This window comes from Canis lupus, chromosome 9, assembly GCF_048164855.1.
Source record: "Canis lupus baileyi chromosome 9, mCanLup2.hap1, whole genome shotgun sequence".
NCBI lineage: Eukaryota > Metazoa > Chordata > Mammalia > Carnivora > Canidae > Canis > Canis lupus.
The window spans coordinates 55,554,480-55,564,133 of NC_132846.1; the positions used below are offsets into that span (position 1 = coordinate 55,554,480).

The 9,654-nt window shown below is 36.7% G+C and overlaps 1 long non-coding RNA gene across 1 annotated transcript in view; it reads left to right on the forward strand.

Annotated features, from left to right (window-relative positions):
* The first annotated feature begins 9,598 nt into the window (after window positions 1–9,598).
* LOC140639462 (uncharacterized) overlaps window positions 9,599–9,654 on the forward strand; it is a 60,113-nt gene continuing 60,057 nt past the window's right edge. Inside the window, exon 1 of the long non-coding RNA XR_012036174.1 lies at window positions 9,599–9,651. This is a non-coding gene — a long non-coding RNA (uncharacterized lncRNA). The remainder of the gene's footprint in view (window positions 9,652–9,654) is intronic.

Consider the following 9,654-nt stretch of genomic DNA (forward strand, 5'->3'; position numbering starts at 1 on the left):
GCTCTCTACCAGTATAAAAATTGGCAATGTGCTTGACTTTGTTCTTCTTTTTATTTTGTTACAGTGAAATATATATAAAATTTGCCATTTTAATATATTTTAAATGTATAATTCAGTGACATTGATTATATTCACAATGTGCAATCATCACCACTATTTGTTTTTGATACTTTTCCATTACCCCAACAGAATCTGTGTACACATTCAACAATAATCTCCCATCCCTCCATAATCTCTAACATACTTTATATCTCTATAAATTTGTCTATTGTGAATATCTCATGTAAGTATATTCATACAGTGTTTCCTTTTGTGTCTGACTTATTATTTCAAGGTTCAACCATGTTGCAGCCTGTATAGAACTCTAATCTTTTTTTATGGCGGAATAACATTCCATTGTATGTATGATATCACATTTTGTTTATCACTTCACCTATTGATGGACATTTCAGTTGTTTTTCACCTTTCATCTGTTGTGAATAATGCTGCAATAAACATTGGTGTTCAAATATCTGATTGAGCCTCTGTTTTCAATCCATTGAGTATATGGCTAGGAGTAGAATTACTGGGTCATGCGGTCATTTTATGTTTAATTTTTTAGAAACCTCCCCTACTTTCTATATGCCTGCACCATTTTACATTTCTACTACCAATGAAAGAGGGTTCCAATATTTGCATTCTCACCAACATTTGTTTTCTGTTTTTTTTTTAATTTTTTTTTTATCTTTTCATTAAAGCTGTCATAGTAATTGTGAAGTGTTATCTCATGGTTTTGATTTGTGTTTCCCCAATGACTAATGATGTTGAACATGTTTTCAAGTGCTTAATGACCATTTGCAAATCTTTGGAGAAATATTATTCAGTTCCTTTGTCCATTTTAAAATTGGGTGGTCTTTGTTGTTGAGTTGTAGGTGTTCTTTATGTTCTAGGTAGTAAACCCCTATATTTTCTCCCATTATGTGGGTTGCCTTCCACTTTGTAATAGTATCCTTCAATGCACAAAAGCTTTTAGTTTGGATAAAGCCCAATTTTTATCTATTTTTTCTTTTGTTGTTCATGCTCATGTCATATCTAACGATATATGGCTAAATCCAAGGTCATAAAGATGAAAATGTACTTGACTTTAACAGTATAATGTTAACTTACATGAGTGGTTTTGTTCCTTGGATTATCACCAAAGATTGATTTTCATTTAAATCTTAGGATTCACCATGTAATTAACCTCCCCATCAGTTATCAATACCACAGCCACACACAGAATGGAAAAAAAAATGGGTTGAGGTAGGAAGGAACTGGTAACGTGAAAATTTGGTTCCTGGTGCAGTCTCTGCCAGCATGATAAATACTTGTTGACCTTCCTTTATCCATTTTCCTTCCTTCTGTTAGCAGCATCTGCTCTTTGAGACTCTCTACATGCCTCTAGTGTTCTCAGTCTATGCGCTACTCCTGGAGTACCACTCCTACCTTGGAGCTAGACACATGATTGAGTCACATTCTAGGACTGGCTATAAGCAGGACATTTTGCTTCAAGTAGGACATTTTATTTTCACAAAGACATCAGACACAATTTTTTTCTGATAATTATGATACAGAAGCAGTTGCTCCTTCCTACTGGATTTTGACTCAAGAATAAGAGAATAAGGTCTGGAACTACTGGCAGACACCTTGTAGTATAAGGAGAGAATCTACCTAAGAATAAAGCCAACTTAGAAGGTGGAGAATGAGGAGCCCGGGAGAGAATTAGGTCTGATGAGAATTTTTGGGACATTGCATCAACTTAAGCCTGGAGCTAGCCTTACTCTTAAACTTGAACTAGTAATTATTTTTGCTTAAACCAGTTTGGGATGGGTATGTAGTCACTGGGAGCTGAGAATCCTCCTAGACACAGCTAGTAACCAGCTATGGGACCTTGAATATGTCACTTCACATCTCTGGGCCTCTGCTTGGAATCTGACATACAAGTTCTGTTTTGGGAACCAGGAAATAAAGACACTGCAAGGTGATGTAACTATCTTCAAGGTCACACAATACAATCCCAGGAGCATTGAAATCTATAAGCTCATTTTAAATGTTTAGTTCTAGTGCAGGAAAAGCAGTTTTTTATTAAGCACAAAGCTGACTGATGATGTCTTCTGCAGACTTGCTTAGACTTGAAAATTCCAGTATTACAGAAAGGAATCTGAATCTTTACCTAAATTACTTCATATGTTCACCCTGCTGAGCTGTGGATGGACAGTACAGAACAAAATGTACTAGGAAGAACGCATGTACCCACACTTATGTCCTTTGAGATCTGCAAATTGTACTTGACAAAGGAAATTAAACTTGGCTCAAAGAAAGCTTTAGGCAGTCCTGAGATATTGAATGAACTCTCTCTCTCTCTCTCTCTTTTTTTAACATCTCAAGTTCATGAACTCATTTTCTTTGCCTCACATTTCATCATCTCCCTAACAGATGGGATTATTACCCACATCTTGGCTGAGATAAGAATATGACTGCCACTTTCTCTGGGACAGTTCCCTTTTCCTGCAGGTTACATTCAACAGGCATACACCTGCTTGGTTGGAAAGGCCCTTTCTTACACCATAGATGCTAAGGTTTCTCTTTCCTTTCTCCTTCCATCCTTCCATCTTTCCTTACATCTTTTTTTCTTTTCATCCTTCCTTATAGCCTTCCTTCCCTCCAACCTTCCTTCCATCCTTCCTTCCATCACTTCTTCCTTCACTCATTTCTTCCATCTTTCTTCCCATCATTCCTTTCTTCCTTCCTTCCTTCCTTCCTTCCTTCCTTCCTTCCTTCCTTCCTTCCTTTCTTCTTCCTTCCTTCCTTCCTTCCTTCCTTCCTTCCTTCCTTCCTTCCTTCCTTCCTTCCTTCCTTCCTTTCTTTCTTTCTTTCTTTCTTTCTTTCTTTCTTTCTTTCTCTCTGTCTCATTCTTTCTCTTTCCTCATTTCTTAGAGAAAAGGCTTCAGGATCCCTCTCTACTCCTGCCTCTTCCTGGCAGGAAAGAATTTTATCTTGTCACTGTCTTCCGTATGGTTTATGGTGTCAGTAGTGGTTCTCTCTTTAGGGGTAACTAAGGGAAATTAGTTAAAAAAAAATTTTTTTTTTTACAAAGTGATTTTTCTTTTTGCCTGAAACTTGACAAAAAAAGAAAAAATAAATAAATTTGGATTTCTACAGAGCCAGAATTTGCGGAGAACAGGATCAAATTATGAAGAAAATCTTAAAAATCTGTATCTATATTTTCATTCTACAAATGATTTAATGAAAACCGGAGTGACAACAGGGACTGCTCAGAATTATGCAGGTAATTTCTGCTAGAGTTAATCTGATCCAAACAAAACTTTTGCTGATCCTCTGCCCTGAATAGAGCCAAAGTTTCTTCTTTATAGAGAAGTCCTGAGGTTTCTAGGTTTTAAATTAGAAAGTATCTAATTAGAATAGAACCATAGTATTCTGAAGGATGGTGCAGATGGCCAGTTTTACGTAATATATTTAAAACATGTATGATTGTTGAGTTATTTGCATAACCTCTGGCTTTAGTTTTTCAATATTCAAATTTATTCTACTTTATCTTAAAATATATTTATATATACACATAGACTTATAATTTTATATAAATGCATAATTGCTGTATCTAATCTACTCTCTGTTTTCTTGTTTCTTTCTTCCTTTTTCTTCCCACTCAAGTCACTCCTTACTAACATTTCGGAGAAAGTAATTGCTTCCTTTTATTCTCATGCTTATATATTATATGAAAATCATCACTGCACCTACATAAACATTGCACACATACACATTTCCCTAAAAAGCATTTTCAATGCTATATTACAAAAATAGGATGATATTAGACATACTTTAATACATCTTGCTTTTAGCGACTGGCTTAACTCTAATAGTTTAACATAGGTATGATTCTTTTGATTATAAATGGAAGGAAGCCTTGGGTGTATTAATCGTAAGTCATTTCTAGTCCTTTGCTAGTTGTCTACACCCTCTTTCACATGCTTCCCCTAAGGTTTTTCACATGCCTCATTTCAGTTAGCGTAGAGATAAAGAAGACATTGCATATTGTAAGCACACAATTAGTAATTGTCACCTTGATGGCAGAACTCAAATTCTAAGTGGAGACAGTACAGTACTTCAGACAGTACTGTACTGAAGTACAGTGTCATAGGGAAATGGTGAAATGGATTGGGTGTGAGATTTGTCGAGTGTTGTAATTCAGGTTGCCTCTGTATTCCAAAGCAAAGAATATTGAAACCTGAAGGCTTGGCTCTACTACTCCAGTGTTTCTCATATTTTGAGAGCATAAGAAAACACTTGCCAAGAAAAATGATACTCTTGGAGTCTGATTTGATAGCAATAGGTGTGACCCAGGAAATGTACTTTAAAATGCTCTTCAGGTGATGCTGTAGATAGGTGATCCTCAACTAGATTTTGAAAAACTCTTCCTTGAGAGACAGGGAAAGAAAGATCTAAAGATTCACAGACTTGCCCAAGGACAAACATTCATATTAAGTGACAGAAATGGGATTAGAAACTAATTTTCTTCTTTAAATGGAGTGCGAGTGACTCTTAATGTGCCTCAAGGTGTCTTATTTTCATAATCTCTGGGAAAGTCTTTAAAAATGTTCCCAGTAGCTTCATTTCCCCATGTCTTCATTTGGAAGAAAATATTCTATTGAATGAGATGAGAACTTTAAAGCTTGAATAGTTCTTGGGTGATGGGGACTGATCTTATTATATAAGTTATCCCAAAATAATGCTACTTTTCAAATAATCAAAGAAAAGAGATTTTGGTAAATGACTTGCTTGTCCATCCAGAATATGCTGTCAAAAGAATAATCTTATCTCCTACCCCACTTGCTGCTTGGTTATTCTCACTTAGAATTTCAGGAAAATAACTCTGTTGATATCTTTGAAACTGACTTTGAATCTTCTCATTTGAACATGGTTTCATGCAGGTGGAAGTAGGAATCATTTGGTGAAATGAAATATGGGTTAGTATTATTAAACTTGTGGGGTTATGTTATGTATTCATGGCTCATTATGAAATATTTTTATATCCCTCTGTGCTTCAGGGGATGAATAATATCATCGATACAAATTTACAAAGCTTTATGTTTAACATAAAATAGTTTAAGACCTCATGAGGCAATCTAGTTTACAATTAAAATGTCGCGGGCAGTGAGGCCCTCATTAAAAACGCAAAGTAAAACTTAACTCACACTATTAAAATACCTCCATTTGTTACTACAAACATGCACCATCTGGGGTTGTTTCGTGCCTCCCAATTTCTTATTAGCAAGGGAGAGATCTGGGTTGACTTCCTCCAGAAATCAGTATGTCTTACATAATGCAAACGCACACTGCTGATTGCGAGTGGTCCTTAATTACTGATGGGAGCCTCTGACCAAGTGGTAGTGCTGGAACATGTCCTTCACCAGTGCTTTAAAAACGACTCAACTTGCAAATTCCTACTGAGGTTTACTTTTCTTCTTAATGATATTGCCTCTTATGACTAAAAAAGATAAAGTTTAATTATTAAAATTTAAAAAGAAATACCTATTTTTTCCTCAGCTCATAATAATGGTAAAAAGAGCTTCTTGTTTCTGGGTGCCAACTTCTATGTACTGGGTACTATAGCAGCATGATCTGTCTTGTTCTCTCCACAACTCTTTTGGCTAGGTATTATTGCCTTCCATCTTTCAGATGGATAAACAGGCTTACAGAGGTAAATAGCTTGCAAAACGAAATAGCTGGTGAGTCGCAGATGTGGGCATGCTGCTTCTCTGGGGGACATTATGTTGTAAAGGTATTATGAGGCTGCTCTTTTGGGGTAATGGCTATTGGTGTATAAAAGATTAATGTATAGTGATTCCAGCTGCTTCTAAATACCAGGTATCTCATATGTTCCAGAAGCTTCTGCATTACCTGGGCACTTGTTAAAAATACAAAATCATAGGCACCATCTGAGACCTACATCAGAAGCTGCATTCTAAATAGGTCCTCAAATGCTTTGTATGTATCTTAATGTGTGTGAAGCGCTGGGCTAGATGATCTTGAATTTACGTTTTACCAGTAGGACGGTGGTTTATGCAAAGAGGAAGACTCTACATCTCTGTTATGTATCATACATCTCTTGAGAATAGCAGCCCTGTCTTATACAGTGATGTAGCTCCCACATTTAGCATAGGACTTTCCCTAAGTTGCTTAATGCATTCTTGATGAATAAATGACTTGAATAAACAAATGGCCATCTTCCATATGCAAATGTAATGATGAGAAACATTTAAATATTAAAGCAGTCAACCTGGATGCCAAAGCCTTTTCAAAATTGGAGAATAATTAATGTAGTAGAGTACTATATTATAATGTTATTATTAGATTATAAAGTTAGAGTGTATACTATATAATATGAAGTATTATAATGTAGTATAGTACAGTGTTATATTTGGTTCAGGTATATAACATTGATTCACTAATTCTGCATATCACACAGTGCTCACCACTATCTGTGTGGTCACCATCTGTCACCACACAACCAAATTACAATATTATTGACTATATTTCCTATGCTGTGCTTTTTATCTATGTGACTTATTTATTTTATAATTGGAAGGTTGTACCTCTTAATCCTCTTTAACTATTTTATCCTCCCCTTTGGCAATCAGCAGTTTGTTCTCCGTATTTAAGAGTCTGCTTGTTTTATTTGTTTTGGTTTTTAGATCCCACCAGTGAAATCATATGTCTGTCTAAACATTTAATTAAAGCCTCTAGATACAGTAGCTTTCCATTTCATCTTTTACAATTTTCCAGATGTTTCAAGGCAGGAAAATTTTATTTAGTATGTAAGCCTAAACATAAAACATTTAAGACCGAGGCTCCCAGAAAAGGCAAGTCTTTTCCACTGTGCCTGTATGCCTGTAACTGACTCTCCCCTAACTCAGAGACAAATTGCAATTCCACCTTCCTCATTATCTTGTCCACATTATTGATTAAAATCAGCCTCTAATTTGTATCAGTCTTATCACTCTGTCTTTTGACTAATTTCTAAGAACTATGAGTAAGTAATTTGGGTTTCCTGGCCAATCCCTTATCCCCGTATTTACTGTGGAAGGGATCCATTAACAAAGTGGGTGCAGATAGAATTGATAAGAGTTCCCCCACCTGAACACCTGCTGCATCCAGAACAGAAGACTGAGACTGAGACTTTCAATGAAGGCACAGACAAAATAATCTTTTAAATCTATTAAAAAATGCAGGACGTGGCATCTGGATGAAGGAATAGGTCTGGGAAGTTACCTTGTGTGAACATTACTGAGATATGTATCCTGAGAACATCCAGAGAGTGCACGGCAGAGAAAGAACAAGCAAGACTGAAAGAGAGTAGGGTCCTTGCATAGGCTTCTGTGAACCTGAAGTGGGCTGTTCAACTGTAGAGGTCAGCCTCAGGATAAATACCACTTGATGCCTGAGGTTTGAAACTCCTACAGCTTGTAGTTGGCGGCTGGGAGCAGGTTTAGAGGAGGCAAAAGATAAATTAAAAGTGTGGAAGAGGGAAGGAATAGGATGACTAAAGCTGGTCTGATTTTTCTTTTTAATTTTACTTCATTGCCATAGGGTAAGGATTGTTGAAATTGGCATGCTAATTTATGTACAGTAGATATAAATTCTTGTTTGGTGTTAATGAGTGCTGTTTTTAATAAACCTGAAAAGCAGAATGCATAAAGGTGGAAGATTTAATATATATATGTATATGTGTGTGTGTGTGTGAGAGAGAGAGAGAGAGAGAGTGTGTGTGTGTGTGTGCATATAATTATTTTTTACTGCTCATTATTGCAAGTGACTTGAGAAATGAGGTTGGGGTGGGAAACAGGTGTGTAGTATTTCATCCTCAGCTTTAGGAACGCCTCAGCTACTGTATTTTGGAGCACCATGCTTTGGAAAACCACCTTCCCCCAGCTCAACGGTTTACTCTTCATTTCTTTCTACTTCTATTCTTATGCTCAGAAAGCAGACAAAGGAAATTTAGGAAAGAACTCTTTATTAAATCACATGAAGAAAATCATTCTGATTCTTCTCTGACTTTTCCTTTCCCCTTTATTTTAAAGGTAGTCAAAAAAGATCATACCAGCTCATACTTCAGAAGTTGGGTTGGAAAATCCCTTGAATTTATTTGCCTCTAAGCCGGCCCCAGGAGTTCTGTAAATGATGTCCTGGTTAGCAGAACAGCATTGGTTAAGAGTGTGGACTTGGGGGCTGACAGTCTAGGTTCATTCATCACCTCTACGGGTCCTAGCTGTGAAGCTTAAACAAGTGATGTCCAGATTTCTTCATTAATAAAATATTATTAGTGGTGCCTAGCTCCTTTGTTATTAAAGAAAATTAAATGAAAGTACTTAGCATAATACCTGGTACATGGCAAAGAAACATTAGCCGTTGTTATCATAATACTCATGTCACCTACTATTCAGTTATTCACAGGATATTAGTGAATATTAATAAGCAAGGATATGGGATCCCTGGGTGGCGCAGCGGTTTGGCGCCTGCCTTTGGCCCAGGGCGCGATCCTGGAGACCCGGGATCGAATCCCACGTCGGGCTCCCGGTGCATGGAGCCTGCTTCTCCCTCTGCCTGTGTCTCTGCCTCTCTCTCTCTGTGTGTGAATATCATAAATAAATAAAAATTAAAAAAAAAACAAGGATATTAGAGCAAGGAGGCCTTAGAAATCACATCATCTATCACCTCTAAGTAACTGCACACCTTCACATATGTACAGGATGCTGAAAATAGAAGTAGAAAGATCTAGATCCACGTGAAAGGAGACTGAAGACATCTCATCTAAGTCTTTTCTGATTCCCAATCTATAATGAGAGACTCAAGGTGATTCAGTGATTATTTTTCTTTGGCTCCAATCATCCAGATTCAGTGTTGGCCACATTGACAGCATTTCTTTGTGGGCTATATTTTATCGGAGCTCAGAATAAGCCAGCTCTGAGATATTGTTTTCCAGAGTGATTATATTTGAGCTTCAGTGGAGGATATGGAGTTATGTTTTTATTGTGTTGTTATCCATACCATAGGTGACTATTGATTATGTACCAAACAGTTGCACGTTTTGAGAATCTTTACCTCTAATCTTTGGATAACTGGAAGGTTCTGTTTGTCCCAAACTATCAAAGGCTACAGGATTTAGGAACTCTGAAGGGAGTTAGAATTATAAAGGCATAAATTGTCTGTGGAAATAGCCCTATGTCTGGTTTTTGGCTGCTAGAATTTAATAGAATTATCTCAGGTTAGCTGATAAATCTGTTCATAAGCATCATAGAGAAGGGGTGAATTTTCAGGATCTGACTTAAATATTCTGCAAATATTATGTACATACTCTGTGTCAAGATATGTGTAATATATTTCTCTTTACCAATCTTTTTTCCGCATTCATCATAAGTATCTTAAGAGATGAAGTTTTTATTTCTCAGATAAAACCCCCCCTGAAGATCAGGATTATTCAGTGAGCAAATGACACAAGTGGGATTGGAACTTAGGTCTACCATCAGATCCTCTAATTTTTTCTCTCTGTTTCATCCTCCCACAGGACACGGATATGGGAACCTGGCTTTGGTTAATTGAGGGCAGCTTCTTCCAGTA